The sequence below is a fragment of the Camelus dromedarius genome, unplaced genomic scaffold, assembly GCF_036321535.1.
Source record: "Camelus dromedarius isolate mCamDro1 unplaced genomic scaffold, mCamDro1.pat HAP1_SCAFFOLD_163, whole genome shotgun sequence".
In the NCBI taxonomy this organism is placed as follows: Eukaryota; Metazoa; Chordata; class Mammalia; order Artiodactyla; family Camelidae; genus Camelus; species Camelus dromedarius.
In genome coordinates, this window is record NW_026989781.1 from 2,052,540 (window position 1) to 2,076,047 (window position 23,508).

Here is a 23,508-nt window from a genome sequence, read left to right on the forward strand (position 1 = left end):
CCAGGAGACTGGAAGAAGCCACGTGCCAGCAGGAGGGACTAGAATAGGAGCCAGAGACCCGCTAGCGCTGCCATCTGAGTGCCCCCTACTGGAGCAGCACGGAAACACCACATTCCCAGGGCCTTCTGCCCCTCCACCTGCCTGTGAACAGAACACATCCCTCGTCCTGCTGATCCAGAGAAGATGGGGATTTTTCAGACGCTTTAGTGAGAAACTGAAAACCACATCCCACCCCATCTCCTTCCCTCCTTGACCCTCCTCTCTCCAGACCTCAGGCCTCCACGCTACCTCGATGAGTAGACCCCTGCTCCAGGAATCGGCTTTGCTACACAGATCTTTACATTTCCAGAAGCTCTTCCTAAGGGGAAGGGTAAGAAGGAAGGAGAAGTTCAGGGAAAAATTGTGCATGAGGAGTTAAAGGGCAACTCCATTTTACTTGAGAACATGGAGTGTTCAGACTGTCTGGATGAGGGTCTCACTGGGATTCTCTGGGCAGGAAGGTGCTGTGGGGCTGGGGATGGAGCCCTGGGGTTGGTCACCTGGGGCCTCCATTTCCATTTCTACTGAGAAGATCCGTTTCCACCAGTTTGAGTTTCAGCTGGACAGGGCTCTGTTGGTATAAAGAGAACACTAGAAATTCTCCAATTTGACTCCAGCCCCTGGGATGTTTAATAAAATCAATTCCTAAAGCAGTAGGAATGGTGGCCTTTCCCAAGGGGAATTTCCCAAGGGGGCTTAGAGACATGGCCCCCAACCCAGATCATGCCTGTCAAATTTGTTTCCCCCAGAAGGTGCCAGCTGCCTCGGGGGGATGGCAGACAAATAAGTGACGCCACACTGACTATGAACTTCCTGTGGAGAGAAACCCACCCACATAGAAACTGACCCATGTCTCCTTCAGAGAGTGATTTGAGGCAGAGCAGAGAGGTCTGCATTCAGGGAGCAAAATTTCCTGAGGACTGGAACCCTTGGGGAGGGGAACATAGGAGGCTTGGAGGTGGGAAGCTGCTGCCCTGCTCGCTCTAGCTTTAGTCCCCTCACTGTCTCAATTTGCCCTGGATGATACACACCCCCAGGGAGCCCAGGGAGGACCTAGAGGGCATTCAATACATGAGACAGCAGGATGTTGAAAATCCACAGGAATGAAGTTAGCTCAGCCCGCGGAAGAATACAGGTAGGAAGCATCCACCCACTGAGAGCTGGGAGTCAAGGTCAGCATGGCCCCGGCAGGACAGACCTGGGACTGTGCAGGGGCCTGGACCGCAGACTTCCATCCAGAAGGCAGGCAAAGGAGAAGAGGCCATTCCCGAGATTCCAGAGACGGGCTTCACTGGATGGTCCATCCCATACCCTGGCCACCTTGACCCAGTGCTCCACCACCCAGGCTTGCTCCTGGGCCACCACGCTCAGTCCTTGTGGTAGGGGTGATGATGCAGGTGGCCACACTGTTGAGCTGAATGAAAGTAGCATGGATGTGGTGCCATGTGCTCATTGCTAGGGCTGTTTTTCTGGGACCAGGTGAATCCCAGACATTGAGAGGGAACCACCTTCTTCAACACCTCCTGGAGCAGAGGGAACATCACATGATCAGCCATAACTCATCTCTGCATCCCAGATGGGGATCACCAATCAGAGTGGGAGTCCAGGAAGTAGAGGACATGGCTGGAGCCTGGGTTTTTCTCTGTGCTGAGGGCACTAGCACCACACTGATTTTGGGACTCAGTGGGTAAAGGAGAGGGGAATTTCTACAAGCCCATCTTCACTAAATCCAGGCTCCAGAGGGCAGCTCCACTCTGCTTAACCCCAGGGGCATCTTCCACCATCCTGATCACATTCTGGTCTGACTCCCCAGCTGCATGTTCCCTAGTAGCAGCTACACTCAGGCTGTTTGTTTCTCTCCCTGTGTTTAAGTTCACATCAGATATGTGATAAGTGCTGGGGCAGCTGAACCTCTGGGCATATTTCTGGGTGACCCTTGGACCTGGTTGCACAGGGTGACCTCCCCTCCCGCAACCAATGGGCCAGGCCCCACCCACTCTTCTTTCTGTTCTATCTATTTAATCTACACAGACACTCTGTGCAGGACATCCTGTTATCCTCCATCTCTGCAGGTGGACAGAGAAGGCTTGGGTTTGAGAAAGTTGCCCAGGTCACATGGTTGATAAGCGGTGGAGCTGTGGTCTTGGATTCTGGTCCCAGAAGTCTGGATCCTGGAAAGGATGGGGTGGGACAGCTTATTCAAAGGGAAGCCCTGCCCCAGCACCCCCATGAGAGCCCACCCACAAGCACATCCAGCAGAGTCAGCAGTTCTGCTGCCAGCCTAGTGGGGAGGCTGTGAGTTCAGACTGCTCCTTACTTGTCCACTTCCTCCTGGTCACGTATCAGGGGCAGAGGGGCCCTGGGGCTGGAGCTGGCTCTGTCTCCAGTTTTGAGGCTGGAGATGGAACACTGAGTGGACTGGCCCCTTTGCTCCACCTCAGAGTGCGCCCCCACTGGGGCAGATGCTGCTTGTGCCACTACTGGAGAAGCTGGTGGCGGTGACGCTGGCTGCGGCGCCAGTGGTGCTGGTAAAAACAGATAGGGGTTGTCTCCAGGCCCTGAGCTGACCCTTCCTCTGGCTCTTCAGCAAATTTTCAGCTGTGGGGTTGGCACAAGTGGAGGGGAAAGAGAAACGTTCACCCACAGAAATGACTTTCCCTGTCCCTTCCCCCAAAAGAAAGCTCTGCTGCCTTTAAAAGGGACACACAGCCTCTGAACCCCAACTCAGACAGCTCCCCCTGCCTGCAGACCTCCTACCTTCTGGCCCTGCCTCAGTGGGTGCTAGAAGTTTCATAGTGACCCGGAAGAGGTGGGGCAGGTGCATCATGTTGGAGGGAATTGTAGCTTGTATCATGTGGCTTGTGGAGTGTAGGCCAACTGTGCAGGGCTGCCAGGTGAGCTGCAGATACTGATGCCGCCAGGGGCCCAAGGTCCTGGAAAGGGCATGGGAGGTTTCTGCATGAACTAGAGTCAGAGGCCTGGACTTTCATCCATGCTGAGCTCTCACAGTCCCTTCTTTGGCTCTTGGACCCAGGTGGTGGCTTCAGCCCACTGCCTCCCCTGTGATAATCATCCTTGTAGTGGGAGGACTGGTCATGGAGTAAGACTGACAGGGATCTGCTGTGAGTGTGGTCTTACTGACACCCTTTTCTCCAAGGCCATGGGAACAGCCTACTCCATCCTCCATGCACAGGAGCTTCAGGACTGGGCTGGAGACACTTTTGTGAGTGGGTTGCTCCCCTCTCCTCCTGCTCTGGTCCCCAGTTGTGGAGGTCATGGAGGTGCATGTGGAGAGAGCAGGTGAGGGAGATGGGGCTGTTGGGGGATGGGTCTCTCAGCGATCAGCTCAGTCCAACAGTCCTCTGATTCCCAGGGAGGCTGGGACCCCACCCACAGCTCTTTGTGACTCATTTTCTTCTTCAGGGGAATTAATAGATGTGTGAGCTCCAGGTTCTGTTCGTCTTTCCCCAGTACAGCCCCCGACCCTACTTTGTTCTGAGGAGACAGCAGCCCCTCTTGTGGACCCAAAGACCACCTACAGCCTTAGTTTGTCCTGTGATTCATCTGTGTGGGTGAATATGGGAGGTGCACCACGTCTAGTAGAGGCTGTGAGGGCATCATGGTTAAAGTGCTGTGGCATGTTCTTTTGCAAATGCAGAAAGGCCACAGGCCAGGGAAGGATGAGGCTGAGAGCATTTTCACTGGGGAGAGAGAAGGATAAATGTGAAGACACACAGCACGCCCAGCAGCCCTTTCTGCAGAGCCAGCCGCCAGGTGAGCATGTACCATGACTTCCTCCCATAACCCTGTGAGGTCCATGCCTATACAACCCTGTCTGTGAGAAAAGCAAAGTGAAGCTCAGAGAGGTGTGGGAACATTCCAAAGATAAACAGATTAAGGTGGGATTGTCACCACCATGCTGTGCTGGTATAGGCACTCAACTGTCACACTGCTCAAGCAGGACCTGCTGGGAGCAGTGAAGGCCTGATAGGAGCACAGGAACACTGTGATGGAGGTGACGTTTCTACCTGGGAGAGCTGATACTGGGGACTCTATGTGATTCTTTTTTGTGCTTGCTTTGAGTGTCAGCATGATACTGTCCCATCTGGGAACAGGGCTGTCCCCTTTCCACACCGGCGCACAAGGAGAAACATGTTCACACTGACATCACCATAAGCCACCAGCAGGATCAGGATCTGGAGCTCAGACCAGATAATCTCAGCACCTCAGCAACTGTTTAAAGAAGAGGACCTGATTGCCCGCCTGAAAAATTTCTAGCTTTAAAAGTATATTTAATTACAGGGAGTGATAAATAATTGATCCATTCAAAATATTCTGTTATCTGAAGAACAATAGCACCTCTGCATTATAAGAGCAATATTTCAGCTAGCCATAAATAAACATCAATACAGGTATGAGAAAACAGGGTGTTAGAAATTACAAAAGGGTCTCAAGATTATGCAGGTCAGAACTGAGAACTGTCCAAAGCATGGGCTGCATGACATTCCTTCTAAGCTACCTGAGGCTTGGTCTGCTTCTGACATGGAACAGACGGTTCTGAGAAAACCACACTCCTCAGAGGACCCCAGGGTGTTGAGAGATTTGGGTTTGGATTCCAGACCAACCCTGATCATCTCTAAATATGGGATTTGAGACTCTTCTGCATCTGATCCAGGCGTGGTTCCAAGGAGCGAGGCATGATCCAGGCAAGAGAGCAGACATGGCTGGATCAGAGCATCACCAGTGACATTAACAAAGACACCAGGGCACTAAGATTTCCAGTGATTTAGCATCATGGCTGGGACGGGTCATGTGTTCTCCAGTGAGTTCTGAACATCCAGCATTGCCCTCAAGGACCAGCAGGGGGCGCGCGAAGCCAACATTTCTTAGATGGTGGGGCGCATGCGCATTCCGCGACAGACGTGGTCGGCGTCTTCCCTGGGGGCGACGCTCCTTTTCCTCAGGGCGGAGCGGGCGGCGCCATGGCGGCTTCGGGACAGCGTGGCCCTCGTTCCTGCAGGAGGAGGACGCTCCTCGCTCGCTGTCTGAGGTAATGCCGGTTTCCCCGCACGCTAAGCCAGCTTCACACCGGGGTGTGTGTGGACCTGGCCGAGTTGGGTTTCCAGTCCAGGAGGGAGGGGACTGGTGCGCTGGCGGACCCGCTTCGACTGTTGTCCTCACCTGCTGGGAGGGGGTGAGGGTCCGCGTCCACCGGGGCCAAGGGGGTGTTCGCGCCCCTCATTCTCACTGCCTGGGTCCCCCCTTCCCCGTGTGGTTGGAGGTGTTTACACCACAGGTCACGGGCGGGGACTCGGGTGTAACGTGAAAGGGGCTGAGAAATTACTGAAACAGGGAAAGAGGTGTATGAAAACACATTATATTAACTTTTATATTTTGTGTGTCAAAGTCAGAATTTATTATGCTTTTAATTTCCTGTCTTTAAAGGAATACAATTATTTATTTTGTACTTAAAATATTTTATATTTAAAATGTGCTTCTTAGCTTATCTCATTTTCAAGTCAAAATATTGCCACGATTGAGATTTTCTCATAATGAGAAGGAAAAGCCGGGCTGGACTAACAAGCTAACTCTTAAATCTAAGTGTAATAAGTGTCAGTTTACTGATCTAAGTACTGCTGGGCTAACTCAGAAATCTGAAGTTTAATAAGTGTTGGTTTACTGGGCTAACAACTTAACTCATAAATCCTAGCTCAACAAGTGCCAGTAACTGGGTTCTGGCCAGCAGAAGTCCCACTGAGACTAAATGAATTACTCAAGACTCTGTGGAAAAAGTCAAGAGAGGGAGAGGGAGTCGGGAGCCAACTCCACGAGCCTCTCAAATGCTCCCACATTTATTGTGTACAATCAAAGGAAAAATCACTAACAGTTGTGTGATGGAATACAGGAATTTAAGGAAAGACAGGGTGGGATTGAGATTGTAGAAATCACTGTGAGTGCAAAGGCTTTGTTTATCTTTAGGGAAGTCATGGGAAGAGGGGAACAAGATATATCCTTATAGATATGTTAGAAAAGGCCACCAGCCCAGCCAGCTCCTTGTTTTGGGCATAGAAGACTATCTAACAGCAGACACACCCAGTGTTCATAGCTGAGGGCCTGGGTTGTTGCTTTGCAATGAGCAGAGTTCTATCTAAAACCTCAACTATGCAAGCAAGGCATTGTCTCTGCTTTTTACGGCCAGGAGACTGGCATGCGGATGCACAGGTGCCTGTTTGCAAGGTAGTTAACTAAGCACATTTGTTCTTCTTTAAGGAGATGAGTGGCTGGGGTCTGTTACAATTTGTTAACCCAATCATGGGCTCCCAAAAGTAACATGCTCTGTTCCTAATAGATAAATTCCAGTGTACTGATTCCCTGCTTTTGCTGTTCACACCTTATTGGCTAATAGCCCCATGCTTGCAATTAACTCTATAAAGCCTAATGCACAAGTTTTGGAGGTGCTCAGAGCTTCAGAGCAGAAGCCCCTCTGAGCCTGCCAGTGTAATAAATCTGAGTATTCCAACCCTCCGAGTGGTGCTTGTTTCTTGGCTGGCCTGTTGTTTCCGTAATATTAATACAGTGACAGTCTTAAATATATGTAAGTATAAGCTTATTGAAAAATCTTTTGCAGCATTCCAGGGTGACCAGTTTTGTTAAAAATAATACCTAGGCCACTACCAAATTCTTACAAGAATATAATTTTAAAAATTGTGAATTACTTTTATAAGTTCCAAATACAGTGGCGATTTTTAAAATACCAACCATTGTACATACTGCTTAAGACCATTTGAGATGAAATATATTCAAAGCTAAATCGTCAGAATATTTAAAAGGCAGGACAATGACTGCTTTTCATTGCAAATACATTTTCTCCTAATAAATGCAAAATATGAAGTTATTTAGCTTAGATTTCTATACCTTTGTTCAAAAGGTGAAATAAGAATATCTTTTTTCAATTTTAACCCTTTCCCATAAAAATTGGTATTTGTATTTGTAGAATCTTAATTTCCCTTTCATTTTTTTCTTTTGATTTATTTTCTTTAACAGAGAGTGCTTTCCTATGTCTCGTTAAAGTTTTTTTATTCTCCTATTCTAGATCCAAGTCACTTTCTGACACTGAGAGTAAACAAGGGGAAAGGCCTTATAGTAAGTGTGCAACTTTTGATGTGGTCAGGAATTTTTCTTGGAGAAATCTCTTTACAATTTCTGCTCAGATCACAGTATTATCCCATTATGAAAACTGAATACAAAATTGTAATCTGTTTACACCAGGACGCTTCCAATTTTGGCACAGCACATTTCCTGATATTTTACATTAGATATTAATACAATATTTGATTTTATTTACATATTGTACACTAATACATATTTTATATATGAATATCTGCTGAATGCCATTAATTTGCATGGGGTGGTAGCTGATTGCATTTGATCTTTCTGACCATTAGTTATTCTTAGGTGTGTCTAAAGTACTTCTTAGAACACAAATTTGACTACCACACCTCTCATAGACTATTTTAAAGGTTATTATATTTTAAATTATAGAAGCAGAAATGTTATCCATTACGTTTATGAAATGATTAAGTCACAATTTGGTAAATGATTAAGTCACAATTTGGTGTAATTATATTCAGTGGAGGAATGATGGCTTCTACGTCTTTTTACATCTGCCACAGTTGCTTCTCTATACTATTTGTGACCATGAGCATTTTTATGGCAACGTGATCTTTTTCCAATTCTATTTTTTTCTTTTATTTCAGTACAATCAGTAAAGCTTTCCTTAGCAGTGATGGCATTATTTTTAACATGAAGATACCTTGTCATCTGACACATTTGTACCTGATGGGCTACTACTCTTGTACAGAGCAAGGAAAAGCATTTTCATATCTCCATCTGTATTCTAGATCTTATCTAATTTCTTAGAAGCATTTTATAATCATTTTTAGTTATTTTAATTATACTAAACACAGAAGAACAGATCACTTTTTATCTTTACCTACCTCATCACCTTAATGGACGCAGATATTATAATAACATGTGAGTTTGATGAAATTGAGAAACGTTCCAGGGTTTGAGCTTCAGGTATTTTTATGTGATTTTCTAAGAGGTAATTAATTTCTGGCACAAAATATGGAATTATCTAAAACCACTTGCAGGGTTGCCTCATTTTGTCTTATTTGACTTTTGTCAATAGCTATCAGCTAGGACCCGGTGAGTTTGAATATTTTAAAAAACATTTCTGATTAGAAAACATCAGGAAGAAACATTGAATATTTATGTTCACGACTCTAGTATCATTATTGTAATGTGCTATTTGTTTTGGCGTATATTTGATTTTGTTCCAGTAGTGTGAAATGTAGGCATGGGTACAAAATTAAAAACAACAAAAAATTCTTGAAGTCATTCACAATGAATTATTAGTCATTTTATTTTTATTTTATAAACAGGCCATTTGAATATGTTCAGCCATGAAGTGAAACAGACTCACTGAATTCTGAGTCCTGAGAGACAGTGACCCAGGACACAGCCCTACCAGTAAGTAATGTGGTGATTTGATACAGATATATATTGTGAAATGATTATCACAATAAGGATACTTCCATAAACTCATAAAATTCCCTTTTGTGGTGAGAATTTTTGAGATCTGCTCTCAGTAACTTTCAGATAAATAATACAGCATTGTTAGCTGTAGTCACCATGCTGTTCATGAGATTTCCCAGAACTTAGTCATCTTAAACATGGATGTTTGTACTCTTTGAGCATCTTCTCATTTCCCCACTCCCAGGCCCTGACAACCACCACTCTGTTCTTTGTGTGAATTCGGCTGTTTTTAGATTACACGTGTAAGTGAAATCATGCAGCTCTACTTTTTCTTTTTTCACAGTCTGCAGTGTGTTGATTTGATCCACTTACATACAGCAATGTGATCACAAACAGATTTAACACCTCTCACATGACTCACAAGTATAATTTTCTTTATTTTTTGTGGCAAGAATATTCACAAGATAGTACCTTAGGAACTTTGGAGACTGGTACAGCACTGTAGTCTGTAATCACTGTGCTGTGCGTTTGAGCTGCATGACTTATTTATCTTCTGGTTGCACATTTGTACCCTTTAACATCTCCCCGTTTCCTCCACCCCGACACATAGTTATCACCATTTTACAATTTGTTTCTAAGTGTTTGCTTGCTTGTTTTTTGTTTGTTCGTTTGTTTTTGTATATCTGATATCTTACGTTTGTCTTTTCTCTGTTTATTTCATCTCACCAACCATAATACCCTCAAGGTCAATCTGTAATATCACAAATGGCAGAAATTCCTTCTTTCATAATGCAGAATAATATTCCATTGTATGTCAATGTCATTTCTTCTTTATCCATTCTTTCATTGTTAGACACTCAGGTCATTTCCATATCTTGGCTATTGTGAATAATGTTGTAATAAACATGCGAATGCACCTATCTTTTCAATACCCTGTTTTCACTTCCTTCAGATGCACACCAGGAAGGAGGACTGCTGGAGCATATGGTAGCTCTATTTTTAATTTTTGGGTAACCTCTATAGCTTTTCCATAGTGGTTGAATCAGGTTACATCCCCACCGACAGTGTACAGGGGTTTTCTTTTATCCTCATCCTGGCCAGCACTGTCTCTTGTCTTCTTGGTGATGGCCTTTCTGACAGGAGGGAGGGGATATCTCATTCCACTTTCAATTTTCATTTCCCTAATTGTTAGTCATGTTGAATATCTTTTCATGTACATTTTGTGTATTTGGGTGTCTTCTTTGGAAAAATATAAATTTAGATTCACTGCCCATTTTTTATATTGGATTTTCTACTCTTTTTTTCTTTTTTTTTTTTTTTTGCTATTGTGTTATATGAGGTCCACGTATATTATGATATTAACCCTCCATCCAATATATGATTTGCAAAAATTCTCTCCTACTCTATATTAGGCTTTATATTTTGCTGATTATGTCTTTTGCTGTGCAGGATCTTTTTAGTTTGATGTAGTCCCACCTGTTGATATTTGCTTTTCTGGCTTGTGTTTTGGGGTCATATCCCAAAATTATTACCCAAACCAGAGTTAAGTATCTTCTTCTCTATGTTTTCCTCTAGGAGTTTTAAAGTATGAGGTCTTACATTTCAGTCATTAATCCATTTTAAATTATATTTGTGAGTAGCGGAAAGTAGGTGTCCAATTTCATTTTTCTGCTTGTGGTTTTCCAATCTTCCCAGCAACATTTTTTGAAGATGCTAGAGTTTCCTCATTCAAAATAGCATTAAAACCAATAAAATACCTAAGAATACACTTAACTATGGAAGTGAAAAATTTGTACTTTGAAAACTATAAGACTTCTATGGAAAAAATTGAAGAAGACAAAACAAGTGGAAAGATACACTGGGCCATAAGTATGGCTAATGGAACAGAAGAATTAAGGTTAAAATGTCCATAATACCCAAAGCCATTTACAGTTTCAGTGCAATTTCTATCAATATTCCAACAGCATTTTTTACACATGGAGAGAAATAAATCTTAAATTTTTTTTATGTGACTACCAGAGACCCAGACACCAGAGCAATCCTGGGAAAGAACAAATTGGGAGTCATCACACTTCCTGATTTAGAACTAAATCACAATGCTACAGTATGAGACACAATGATATTGGTATTAAAATACACACATGGTTTAAATTAACAGTATAGAGGACCCAGTAGTAAACCCCTGTATACTAGGTCAACTACTATTTGAGATGGAAGTAAAACACGTTCAGTGGGCAAAGGATAGTCTCTTTGACAAATGGTGCTTGGACACCTGGATACTACTTTTAATTTTTGACAGAAATTCCATACTGCTTTTCCTAGTGGCTGTGGTTATTTACATTTTTACCAACAACACACAAGGATTTTCTTCACATCCCTTCCAATCCTTGTACTCACTTGTCTTTTTTGACTGTAGCCATTGTAACAGTTGTGATAAGGTCTCGTGGTTTTGATTTGCAATTCCCTGATGATTAATGACAACCTTTTCATGTTGGACATTTGTACGTTTTCTTAAGGAAAATGTCTATTCAGATATTTTATTCATTTTTAATTAGATTTTATTTTTTTGGCTGCTAAGTTGTATGAGGTATTTATATACTTCAGTAAATACAATTTATCAAAAGATGGTTTGCTAATAGTTTCTCCCATTCCATATGATGTCTTTTAATTTTTTCAAATTCTTTTCTATGCAGAAGTTTTTACATTGACTTAGTCCTGCTTGTTTCTTTTTGCTTTTGCTTTGGTTGCCTGTACTTTGGAGTCATATCTAAATAATCATTATTTACAAGATCAAGGTCAAGGGGATTTTACTCTATGATTTTTTTTATGGTGTTTTATGATTTCAAGTCACAATTTGACTATTTTATTGCGAGATATTTTTGTGAGTAGTGTAAGATGGGGTCCAATTTAATTCTTTTATATTCATTCGAATGTACCAGTTTATATTTTGACTGAAAAATTAAACAAGTGTTACCTTTTCTTCATATTCTTGCAAATTTTCTTTTTCTTTTTTATAATAGCCATTCTAACAGGTGTGATGTGATGTGTCATTGTGATTTTGATTTGCATTTCCCTGATGATTAGTGATGTTGAGCATTTACTCATGTACCTATTGGCCATCTATATGTCTTTTTGAAAAAAAACTACTCAAGTCCTTTAGCCTATTTTTAATTTTTTATTTTATTACTATTATTTTATGACATATATTTTATAAAAAAAGTTTTTTGATTAAAAAATGGAAAAAAAATTGCCTGTATGTTATTTTATTCTGTAGTTGCTTTTTAGTTTGCTGATTATTTGTTTTGCTATGGAGGTTTTTTTGGGGGCTTTTTTGTTTTGTTTGGTTTGGTTTGGTTTTTTTTGTTGTTGTTGTTTTTTAAATTTGCTGTAGTTCCACTTGTTTGTTTTTGCTTTTGTTACTTGAACCTTTGGTGTCATATCCAAAAAATATTTGCCAAAACCACAGCAAGGAGCTTTTTGTTTACATTTTCTTCAAGTAGTTTTACAGTTTTTGGTCTTACATTTAAGCATTCAGTCCGTTTTGAGTTAATTTCTGTGAGTGCTGCAAGAAAGGGGTCCAATTGTATTCATCTGTAGGCCATTATCCAGTTTTTTTCCGGCACAATTTATTGAAGAGTCTATAGTTTTCCCTTTACATCTTCTTGGTTCCCGTGTGAAGTACTTGTTGACACTATATAAGTGGGTTTGTTTCTGAGCACTTGATTGTTTCATTGGACTTGGCCTCCATTTTTTACTGTTACCTACCATTTTTGATTACTATAGTTTTGTAATAAAGTTTGAAATTAGGAATTGTGATATCTCTAGATTAATTCTTTGACCAGGTTGATTTGGCTATTAGGGGTGTTTTGTGGTTCCATACAAGTTTTAGGCTTGTTTTCTGTATTTCTGTGTAAAAGTCATTTGAACTTTGATAGAGATTGCATTGAATCTATAGACAGCTTTGGGTGACACAGACATTTTTACAGTTTTAATACTTCCAGTTCATAACCATGAAAATTGTTTCCATTTATCTTTTTTTCAGTTTTTTTTTTTAATCAGTGTTTTGTCATTTTCACTGTAAGGATATTTTACCTACTTGGTTTAATTTATTCTTAATTTTTTTTGATGTCATTTTAAATATGAATGCTTTTTAAACTTATTTTTCAAATTGTTTATTGTTGGTATATAGAAACACACTGCTCTTCATATGTTGATATTTGTATCTTGCAACTTGCCTGAATTTGTCTATTATTTGTATTAGGTTTTTGATCGAATCATTAGGATTTTCTATATATAAGATCATATTAAATGCAAACAAATAGTTTTGCTTCATCCTTTTCAATTTTGATTACTTTTATGTATTTATCTTGCCTAATTCCTCTGTCCAGGACTTCCAGTATTATGTAGTAAAGGAATGGTGAGTACACATTTTCTTTATATTTTTGTCAGAAAACACTTCACCATTGAGTATGATGTTTGCTGTGAATTTGTCCAGTATGACATTTATTATGTTTAATTTCTTACTTTGTATAGCAATTTGTTTGTTTTTTTATGAAAGGCTGTTTAATTTTTTTCACATGATTTTCTGCATCAATTGAGATTACCATATGATTTTTGTGTTTCATTCATTAATGTGATGCATCACATGTTTGATTTACATAGGTTGAATTGTCCTTGGATTCAGGGATAAATTCCACTTGACATGGTATATGATGTTTTCAATATACCGTTGAATTTGATTTGCTTATATTTCATTGAGAAATTTTGCATCTATATTTATCAGTAATACTTGCCAGTTTTGTTTTTTTTTCCCTTGTAGTGTTCTTATCTAGCTTTGGTATCAGGGTAATGTTGGACTCATCAAATGAGTTTGTAAATATGCCTCCTCTTCATGTTTTTAAAAAGTTTGAGATGACTGTATTAATTCTATTTAAATGTTTGGTTGAATATCTCAATGAAACTGTCTTGTCTTAGCCTCTTTTTATGTTTTTTTTTTATTACTGATACAATCTTTTCATTCATCATTGGTTTGTTCAGATTTTCTTTTTTGTTTATTAGTCAGTTTTGGTAGTTTTTATATTTCTAGGAGTTTATTTTTTCCAGGATGTCTGAGTTATTTGTGTGTATTTGTTGATAGTCACCTATTATAACCTGTTGTATTTCTGTTGTATCAGTTATAATATCGCCTCTCATTTCTGATTCATTTGCATATTGTTTTACCCTTTGTTAGTATAGCTCAGTTTGTCAATTTTACCATTTCAAAAACAACCTCTAGCATTGATGTTTTCTAATATTTATAGTCTTTGTTTATTTCTTCTCTCACATTTGTTATTTCATTTCTTTGCTACTTGTGAACTTAGTGGGATTTTTTTTTTTTTTGCGCTAGTCCCTTGAGAAGTAATGTTTATTTACAATTCTTTTTTCTTGTCATACTAATTTGTTGTAATAAACTCATAATTCTTTTCATGGTATCTTATAAGTTTTAGTAAATTGTGTTTCCATTTTCTTTTGTTTCAAGATTTTCTTTTAATTTCAAGAAAATTATTGTAAAACTGTTATAAATTACCCACCCCCAGTTTTATTGAGATATAATATGGTGCTGTTTAAGATTCAAATGCATATTATAATGATTTGACTTTGATATATTGTGAAATGATTATCACATAAGATTAGTTAACATACATCATCTTAATGTAGATGCAAAAAACAAAGGAAACAAAATATATTTTCCTGTAATGAGAACACTTGAGGTCTACTTGCTTAACAGCTTTCAAATATACCATAGAGCACTCTTAACTGTATTCATGTTGTATATAACATTTCAATACTTGTTTATCCCATAACTGGACGTTGGTACGTTTGGACTTCCTACATCAAATTCTCCCTCTTCCCACTGCACACTTTTGGTAACCAAAAAATGTGATATTTTACTTTTTGTTAATTTTTTTCACATATAAATCAGGTCACACAGTATTTGTCTTGCTCTGCCTGACTTCTCTTACTTAGTATGATGCCCTCAACTTCCATCCATATTGTCACCAATGGCAGAATTTCCTCCTCTATATTGCTGAATAATACTCCATTGTCTAAATATAGCACAACTTTTATATGCAAGCATTTGTTGATAGGTCGTTATCATCTCTTGGCTGTTATAAATAATGTTGCTGTGAACATGGGTGCAGATATCTCTTCAACATAATGTTTTCAATTATGTTAGATACATTTCCCAAATGTGGAAATTCTGGGTCATATGGTAGTCCTGTTAAATGTTGGGGAACCTCTCTAGTGTTCTTCATAGAGACCAAACCAACTCATAAGCCAATCAAAAGTACACAAATGTTCCCTTTTCTCTATATCTTTGCTAGCGTTTAATAGTAAGCCTCTTGTCTTTTTGATAAATTCATCCTAATAATCCTGAGTTGAAATCTCCTTGCATGTTTGATTTTAATTTCCCTAATGTTTTGTGATGTTGAGCACATTTTCATGTATTTGTTGGAAATTCATGTATTTTCTTTGGAAAAAAAGTATTTTCAGGTCTTTTGCACAGCTTTTAAGTGGGTTATTTATTTTGATGCTTTTGAGTTGTATGATATGTATTTTGGATATCAACTCCTTATTAGTTATAAGGTTTTTAGATTTTTTCCCCCATTATATAGGCTGTCTTTTCATTTTGTTGATTGTCTCAATGTGTAGGAGATTTTTAGTTTGATGTAGTTTCATTTGTTTTTTTTTTAATTGTTTATGCTTAAAGTATCATCAAAAATAATTTTTAAGACCTGTGTTAAAAAGATTTTTACTGTTTTCTTCTAGGAATTTTATGACTTCCCGTCTTATATTTGCCTTTCTTTCCTTTATACTTAATTTTCAGAGTGGTGTTAGAGGTCTAATTTTGTTCTTTGGCATGTGAATATAAAATTTTCCAAGCCCAGTTATTAACAAGACTGTCTTTGCTCCACTGAGTCTTCCTGACCACCTTGTCACATACTGGTTGACTTTACATGCATGGGATTGTATCTTGACTCTCAGTTCTATTCCATTGTTTTTATGTCAGTACCATGTTATTTAGATTATTATAGCTTTATATTATAGTTTGATATAGAGTGCAATATCTCCAACATTGTATGTACAAGGTCTTTTGTGGTTCCTTATAAATTTTTGTATTTTTTTCCTACTTTAAAAAATGTCACTGGATTTTGATAGGAATTAAATCAACAGATGTCTTTGGGTAGTATGGACATTTTAACAATATTAATTCTTCCAATCCATAGGCAAGGGATAACTTTACATTTTTCTGTATGTTTTAGTTTATTTCTTAGAGTAATATTTTATCTCCTTGGATGAATTTAGTCCTTATTATTTTATTGTTTTTGATGCTGTTATAAATAGAATTGTTTTATTTCTTTTTCAGATAATTTTCAGTGTATAGAGATATGACTGATTTTTGCATTTAAAATTTTTATTCTGCAACTTTACTGATTATGCTGCTTAGTTCTAAGAGGATTTTGGTGAAGTTTTTAGGATTTCCTATAGATATAATCATGTTATCTTAAACTAGAGATATTTGTACTTCTTATTTTCCAGTTTTGATGACTTTCCTGTCTCCTCCTTACTTGACTGCTCTGGCTAGGACTCCCATTACTGTGCTGAGTGAGTGGTGGGGGTGGGCTCCTTTGCCTTGTTCCTGACATTAGGGGAAAGTTTCGGACTTCCACTACTGAGTATGTTTTGAACCGTGGCCTTGAGTTACATTCATTTTATACCTAGGTTGTTCGGTGTTTTCCTGTGTCTATTGATCATTATATTTTTTCTTTTGTTCTATTAATGCGATGGCATCACATTTATTTGATTTGCTAGTATGTATTCAGAATTTTAAAATCTACATTCATCTGGGTTATTGACCTAAATTTTCTTCTCTGGCAGTTTGAGAGCAATGCTAGCCTTGTAAAATGAATTTGGGAATTTTCCTTCTTTGTCTATTTTTTAAAAGACTTGAGGATTGGCATTAATTCATTACATATTTTGTAAAATTTACCAGTGAAACCATCTGATCTTGAGCTTTTCTTCATTTGAAGAGTTTTGATTACAGATTTATTCTCCACAGTGGTAAATGGTTCATTTAGATTTTCTATTTCTTCCTAATTCCCTCTTGGTAGGTATGTTTGTGAGAATTTTTTTTTTCCATTTATCTAGGTTGTCTAGTTTATCTGCATGTAGTTGTTCATAGTAACTTATTATCCTTCTTATTTCTGTGGTAGAGTTGCAATGTCTTCTCTCTTATTTATAATTTTGTTGATTTTGGTCCTCTCTCCTTTTCCTTGTGTAGTGTAGCTAAACGTTCAAAATTTTGTTTATTTATTTAATGAACTAGCTCTTAATATTGCTAAATTTTACTGTTGTTTTGTCTATCACATTGACTTCTGCTGTAATCTTTATTATGTTCTTCCTTCTGCTAACTTTGGCTCAGTTTGTTCTTTTTCCAGGTCCTTGAGGAGAAAAGTAAGATTGTTTATTTGAGCTCTTTCTTATTTGTTAAGTTAGGCATTTATTGTAATAAATCACCCTGTTGGGATTGGTTTTGCTATATCTCATGGGCTTTGGTATAATTTGTTTCCATTTTAGTCTGTCTCAAGACACTTTGTTATTTCCTCTTAAATTTATTCTTTGGTCATGAGAGTGTTGATCAATTTCTATATGTTCATGAGCTTTCCAGTTTTCCTCCTCCTACTGATTACTAGTTTTATACTATGATCAGAGAAGACATTTGATGTAATTTCAGTCTTGAATTTGTTGATATTTGATATGTGACCTAATATGTGGTCTCGTCTAGAAAAAAAAAATTTGTACACTAGAGAAGAATGTATATTCAGCTTTTGTTAGACAGAATATTTTATATATGACTGTTAGGACCACTTGATCTTTAGTGTTGTTCATGTCAACTGATCCTATATAGAACTACTGTCTGTATGATCTATCACTTGTGGAGAGTGGGGTGTTAAAATTCTCAACTATTATCATACTGTAGTTTATTCTGCCTTTTAGCTTGTTTTTGCTATACATATATGTAGTTGCTCTGATGTTGGATGCACAAATATTTATAATCGTTACATTTTTTGGATGGATTGGCTCCTCTGTCATTACATAATGACCTTCTTTGCCTCTTTTGACCTTTGCTAGATTAATGTCTTTTTGACTGTTTTAGGTGTAGCTCACCCCTTTTTTCCCTATTTGTTTGAAGTATCTTTTTCCATCCCTTCACTCTCAGTCTATGTTTTTAAAGACAGAAAATAAATAAAGAAATATTTACTTGAGCTACATCTTTAAAGAAATAGACCTAACAGACATATGCACAATATTCCACCCAGTAGCAACAGAATGCACGTTCTTCTCAAGCACACAAGAAACATTCTCTAGGTACGTCATATGTTAAGTCACAAAACAAGGCTCAGCAAACGTAAGAAGATTGAAATCATATCAAGTATCATATCTGACAATAATGGTATAAAACCAAAAGTTAATGACAGAGGAAAATAGGAAATTTCACAAATGTGTGAAAATTAATCTGCATACTCCTTATAAACTATTGGGTTAAACAAGATATCAGAAATGAAATAAAAAATATTGTGGGGTGATGTCACCAGGATGGCAATGTAGGTCATTACAGACTTTGATGCCCCTCAGAAGAACAGCTTACAACTGTTCACAGGCAGGACAGCACTGAGAATACACTATAACATGGGGTGAGGCTGAAGCATCCATGTGCACCATGTAGACAAAGACAGACCATAGTAGAAGGACATAGATGGACACACTTGGGCCCATAATCTGAGAGAATGCAGATACATTACAAGTTATTTTAGCTAAAGACAAGCACAGAACTTTTTGTTTCAGATTTTCTACAGTACTGAAAAAAAACAGAATCCACAGTGACACTTCTATGCAAAGTTGAGAAAGTTACTTTTGAGACTGTTAAAAAAAAAAACAGAAATAATCTATAGACATAATATATGTTCCATAACTGTTTACTTGATTTACCTCATTTAATGGAAAATATTTTGTTAAAAAGAAGACATACATCAACCAGATTTATTTTGACTGTCTTCATATTAATCGTGATTCACCATTTGTATTATAGGACTCATGAAGTAGTGACATATTCAGTGAAACCTACATATGGGATGTTCCATTTATGATACACATGTTGAGAAACTTGAGCTTTGGGTGTCACTGAACTCTTCAGCATGGAGTACTAATTACTAATTAAACTACTCTATTATGGAGTAAATTCAGAAGTTCCTTGGTGAGTAGCCAATTACATGGGACAGAAGCCATTGTTGAGGAAATGACATTACTTAGAACCCTACATAGTAGAGGCAGGATGTGTGAGGATAAGTGTATCCTGAGGGGCAGGGGCAGGGTAGACTGGGAGGGAATGAGGTTTCCAGAGGGTTGAGGTGGATACTGGAGAATCAGTGAATAAACAAAGAGTAGTAAATCTGAGTAATTTCAGAGAGGCTTCCATAGAGGTGGAGAGTGAAATACACATGTGTTAATCAGGGCCTCCTGGGTTTCAGGGTTGGGGGAATTGAGTAATAATCTAAGTAGCATGGATTCATTAACATATAAAATTCAATGACTTTATTTACTTGTATGTAAATTAAGAGAATTCATATTTTCTATATGAGCAGCAGCATGTAAAGCCATATTAGTTCTGAATCTGGGAGAAGAGAAATGGTCTCTGTTTCTCTTAGAGCACAGTGCCAGGTGATGGTTAGGGGATTTGTGGCAGGTGAGCCTGGGTATTGTGGAAAACTATAAAATGTCATGGCTTCTTTCTCCTTTTTCAGTTGTGTCTTAGTGCTTGAACTTTTTGTAAATGAAAATCCAGAGACTGATGGAGGTTAGCTGTGATCCTGACAGTGCAATCACAGAGAAGAAAGTCCTTCCTCTTTCTGTGTTGCCAGTAGGTGAGCAGGCTTCTCCACAGGCCTGAAACTTCTCTATGAAACCAAGACATAATAAAAGATTTAAGGGGCTCTGGTTATGTTTCCCTAGGTCCCTGAGATGTTTTGTGGCCCAGAAATTGAATATTCTCCTTCCCAGTATTTGTGCTGTTGAATGTCTTCACATTACACCAAAATGAGAGTGGCTGTCTTTGTCTCAGTCCCTTGGGCACAGGAGAAAGATGCCTCACTCACAGCTGATTGGCATCTGATGTGCATTAGTCATTTGGTGAACACAGTGGAGGGAGACTGAGGAAGCAGAGGCTCACTGTCTAGTTGTGCTGGTGTATGTGTCAGAATGAGGTCAGCTGAAAACAGCACAGGTGCAGGAGGCAAAGAGGACAACAGCAGTGCTCCTGTGAGTGTGGAGCACGGAGGGTAGTGAGGGGTCAGCGATCAGACCTGAGTTCAGTGTCATAGTTTTGATTAGTAACTGCATCCTCTGAAAATGGCTGCCAATTTTAAATAAAATACTTATCTTCCCTCTTGTACAAATCCATCCAGTTTTCATTTTGTAAGTAAACTTCGTTCACATTTAAACACTGGAAAACAATGTATAAATTATATTTTTTCCTTAAATATGGCTGTATGTTGATGAGAGAAACTGCAGTAGATAGAGCAGCACATAGGGTCCTGTGGAAATTTTTGAAGGACTGAAATACCTTAAACTTATTGGAAGATCCTTTTACTGTCAGACCAGTGGGAGTGAGTGTGACCCTGGGGAAGCAATGCTGTATGACATCAAAGCTGAGAGGTAGAAAGAAATGGGAGACCTCAGGTCACTGGAGGGTCAGAATAGGGCCATCTTTCAGTGTAGAAGTCCCTGGAGCCACAGGCTTGTGATGCTGACTTTGTCCACACGTCTGGTAATGGACATCTGAGGTGTGTAGTTAGAGAATCTGCACCTGCTAACCCCAAGATCTGCATGAATCCTGTTCAGTCATGTGCAGGGCTGGACATTGCTTCTGAATTCTCTGTGATTGAAGTGAGTAATAGACATTCACAATTAATTCACTGATTTCTATACAGAACACTTTAAACATGACCTCAGTTTAAAAATCAATACTCCTAAGCACTTAGTAAAATGTTTCACATGAAAGGTGTCCTGTTGCTTGTAGAGGTATAATTTGCCATTAGTCACAGTTAATAAGTCATAAGTAACAGAAATCTGCCTTGTGATGAGTCTAGTTTTATCTAAAAGTCTCAGAGAGAAGAGATGAGTTATGCCTTCTCAAATTCAAATTTTATAATCAGCGGTTCTCTTGATTTTGCCTTTGACCCAGTGGTTTTTGAGATTCTGTTTTTTAGTTTCCTCATATTTGTGGAGTTTTTTAATTTTGTGCTGTAATTGATTTCTAGTTTCATTTCATGGTGCAACAAAAGATTCTTGGTATGATGTCAGTCTTCTTCAATTTGTAAGGTCCCTTTTGTGACATAACATGTGATCTATCCTGGAAAATGTTTTGTTTTCACTTGAAAAGAGTGTGAATTATTCTGCAACTGGATGAAAAGTTCTGTGTATGTCTGTTAGGTCCATTTCTCTAAAGTGTTGTTTAGGTCCACTGGTTGTTTGATTTCTGTCTCAATGTTCTATCCACTGTTGATAATCAGATATAGAAATGCTTACTATTGTATTGCATTAAATTTCTCCTTTCACATCTGTGAATGTTTGCTTTACACATTTAGATGATCTGATATTAGATGTGTATAAATAATTGCAATTGTTATACCTTCCTAGTGAATTGACATGGTTATAATTACATAATACCTTTTTTGTCCCATTTTTGGCTAAAAGTCACATTTGTCTGGGACAAGTATAATAGCCACTCCTGCTTTGTTTCGGTCACCATTTTCATGGAATATCTTTTACCATCACTTTACTTTCAGCCTATGTGTGTCCTTAAATCTAAGATGAATTCTTGTAGACAGCATATAGGTGGATCTTGGCTTTTAATCCATTCAGCCACTATGTATCTTTTTATTAGGGGGTTTAGCCCATTTACAGCTAAAATAATGTTTGATCAAGAATGACTTACTGTTGTCATTTTTGAACTGTTTTCTGTTTGTCTTGAAGTTTTTCTCTTTTTCTTTTCATGTCTTCTTTTGTGTTCCATTGTTTTTGGTATTAATATGTTTTTATTTCTTTTCTCTTTTTTTGTTCTCTACCACAGGTATATTCTTTGTGGTTACCGAGGGGCTTGTTTGCAATACCTGTTAGTTATAACAGCCTATTTTAAGTTGACAGCAACTTAATTTCACTTGCACATAAGATGCCTCTATCTCTCCATTCACATTATATGCTACTGATATCACAATTTACATACATCTACTTCTATTATGTATCTAGCAATCTAATTTAGTTATAGTTATTTTAAATCTTTCATCTTTTAACTTTTATAGTAGTATTAGTAGCAATTTGCTACCACCATTATAGTAATAGAGTATTCTGTTTTTCTGTATATATTTACCTTTACCATTAAGTTTCAGTTTGTCTTCTGCTCTTGTGTTGCTGTTTAGTATCCTTTCCTTCCAACTAGAAGACTTCCCTCTAACATTTCTTTTAAGAAAGTTCTTGCTAAATTCCTTTAGGTGTGGTTGTGTGAGAAATTCTTTCTCTGTCTCTCTCTTTTTCTTTTTTTTTCTTTTGTGGACAGGTGTAGTATTCTTAGTTGGCAGTTTTTCTTTACCTTGCAATATTTTGGCTTATGTTATCTCAGTCTTTTCTGGCCTCCAAAGTTTCTCCTGAAAATATCAAGTGGTAGTTTTATGGGAATTACCTTGTATTTATATAACAAGTTGATTTTTCTCTTGCTGCTTTCAACAGTCTCTATTTGTCTTGAACTTCTGACAATTTGATTATAGTGTCTTTGTGTGATTCACTTTTAATTCTCTTACTTGATGTCCTTTGGGGTTTCTGGACCTGGATGTTTGTTTTATTCCTCAGGTTTGGAACAAAATTCAGATATGATTTATTTGTATATTTTTTCTGCTTCTTTCTCTCTTCCTCTTGGCCCTCCAATATTTTGTCTTTGGACTGATTGATGTTACATAATTCCTTTAAACTATTTTCACATGATTTTATTCATTCCCCCCCCCTTTTTTTTCATACATTACTCCTCTGACCTCAGAAAGAATCTTTAGGAACACTATTTTGAATTTTCTGTTGGGTATATTGCTTATCTCCATATCATACAGTCATAGTTTTTGGAGTGTATCTTTGTTTTCATTTTGTTTTGTTTTTTTCTTAGGGTATATTCATTGTTTCTTCATTTTTCTTGACTCCGTGTTAGTTTATTTGCCTTAGACCAAATAGCCTCCTCTCCCAATCTTCAGAGTCTTGCCTTATGTCAGAAATGTTTGGCACAAGTCAGCCCAGCCAGTTTCTAGGTGCCTCTCAAACCTTGTTCTTGCTCATAGTGCCTTTTTTAGGTGCTCCCAGGAGACTGAGTTACTGTCAGTGCCCCAGGAGTGGCAAATTAGAAGCCAGCCCTCAGGCAGCAATTGGACAAGCTGGGGCACTGCTTGTGTAGCCTGACACTGTCTGTAGAGAAGCTAGGAGCTGGTCTCTCTTGCTGGAGCAAGCCAGGGGGGAAGTTGTGGGAAAGCCTGCAGGGCCATGAGGAGCTGCCACTTAGTTCTCTGCAGACTTCAGGAAACTAATTAGTGCTGGGCTCCATTTGCTCTAAGTGACATACAAGCTAGAGGACAGAGTCAGGCAGTAGCTGGAAAAGTCAGGGTGCTGGATGTGCAGTCAGAGTCCTTCCAGGGAGAAGCTGGGCCCTGGTAGTTTTTGCTGGGGCAAGTGAGGGGCAGAAGCTGAAGGGATTACCCCCCCTGCCAGCTCAAGCTCACAGAGGGCCCTGCCAGCTTCCAGGGAGAGGAGTGAGTTAGAATGTAGACTTTGGACAGCAGCTGGGAGGGTCAGCCCATG

The 23,508-nt window shown here is 38.7% G+C and overlaps 1 long non-coding RNA gene across 5 annotated transcripts in view; it reads left to right on the forward strand.

The window, feature by feature from the left end:
- The first annotated feature begins 4,970 nt into the window (after positions 1-4,970).
- Positions 4,971-23,508, forward strand: part of LOC135320638 (uncharacterized) — a 64,181-nt gene continuing 45,643 nt past the window's right edge. For 4 of the 5 annotated variants that reach the window (XR_010379891.1, XR_010379887.1, XR_010379890.1 and 1 more), the window contains exons 1-3: positions 4,971-5,089; positions 7,133-7,182; positions 8,484-8,571. This is a non-coding gene — a long non-coding RNA (uncharacterized LOC135320638). Of the gene's footprint in view, positions 5,090-7,132; positions 7,183-8,483; positions 8,572-12,965; positions 12,995-23,508 lie in introns of all 5 variants that reach the window. The other variant, XR_010379889.1, reaches the window with a different exon arrangement.